Raw genomic sequence first — 1,713 nt, forward strand, 5'->3', positions numbered from 1 at the left:
TCATCATCATCATCATCATCATCATCATCATCATCATCATCATCATTTAATGTCCGTTGTCCATGCTAACATAGGTTGGATGGATTGACCAGAGCTGGAGAACTGCACCAGGCTCTAGTCTGATTTGGCATGGTTTCTATGGCTGGATGCCCTTCCTAATGCCAACCACGTTACAGAGTCTGCTGAGTGCTTTTATGTGGCACTGTGCAGATGTTTTTACATGGTACTGCACCACTATTTTTATATGGCACTATATAGGCACTTTTACATGGCACCGGCACAGGACTCTTAGAGGTCAGTCCTCTCCACCAGAGAGACTAAACTTAACATTTCTGCTGTGGAGTAGAGGTCTGCTTGAGTACAGTAAAGCATCAGGCATCCTGATCCTTTGCCATCTTCCCCAAAAGGTGAACATCCTGAGGTCATTCTTCAGTACTTCATCTCATATCTTCCTGGCTCTCTCACTTCCATGTGTTCCATCTACTTTGAGAGAACAGCACTTCTTTACAGAGATATCCGCATCCATCTGCATCACATGACCAAACCAATGCAGTCTTCTCTCTTGAACATAGCATCTAATTCCTAACTTCTTTCCCAATACACTAGCACTCTGTCAGACATGAACACTTACATTACACATCCAGTGGAGCATACTAGTCTCATTCCTCACTAACCTTCGCATGTCCTCTGCATTCAAGGCCCATGTCTCACTACTATGTGGAATTGCCATCCATATACATACATCATAAAATCTTCCTTTCACTCGGAGAAAGAAACCTTTCATAGTCAGCAGAGGTAACAGCTCTCTGAATTTCCTCCATCCTATTCTTATTCTAGCTATCACATACTCTATGCATCCTAATTTGGTCTCCTAGGTAGCAGAAATTATCTACTCCCTCTAATGAGCCACCAGGAGATTTGAGAGAATCAATTTCCTGAGTCTCTATAGTTTTTATGGACCCTGTGCATCTTCCACATATGAACACTCCCTTCTCAGATAATCTTCCTATTAATCCACTGCACCTTTTGTGTGTCCTGAGCTTACACTGGGTACACCATATGGAGTTCCTGCCTACACCTTTCCTACAAGTCAAACAGAGCCACCTGCCTGAAATGGGTAGGGTCCTGTCTGTTTTCTTGCTAACCTCTTTCCAGACCCATCACTTCTCTTTTATGGACTGTTCTACCACCGTGTCACTCTTGGTCTGGCAAAACTTTGCTCTAACCACTGATTTGGTCTGTTGCCCTTAGCAGATTGTTCCATAGGAACTTCTAGTTATCCTTTATGTCATATATTTCAATCTCTTCCTCCTCTTCATCAAAGGCTTCATTACAGACATCTCTCTGCCCATTTGAGGGATCCTTAAGTTTCTACATCCTCCTTTTCCATATTGGCTTGTGGCTTTGGATCTTTCTGGCCCTATGTGTGTGTGTGTGCATGTGTGTATGGCCAACCACTCCCATTGCACTCTTCCAGAGAGCATCTAGCTGTAGAAACCATGCCAAATCAGACAAGAGCCTGGTGCAGCCCTTCAGCTTACCAGCCCTGGTCAAACCATCCAACCCATGCCAGCATGGACAACGGACACTAAATGATGATGATGATGATGATGATGATGATGATGATATATGTATGTACATTACATATAAACATATGCATATATATTATATATACATATGTATATGTATATATATATATATATATATATATAT

This window comes from Octopus bimaculoides, chromosome 6 (genome assembly GCF_001194135.2).
Source record: "Octopus bimaculoides isolate UCB-OBI-ISO-001 chromosome 6, ASM119413v2, whole genome shotgun sequence".
NCBI classification, from domain to species: Eukaryota; Metazoa; Mollusca; class Cephalopoda; order Octopoda; family Octopodidae; genus Octopus; species Octopus bimaculoides.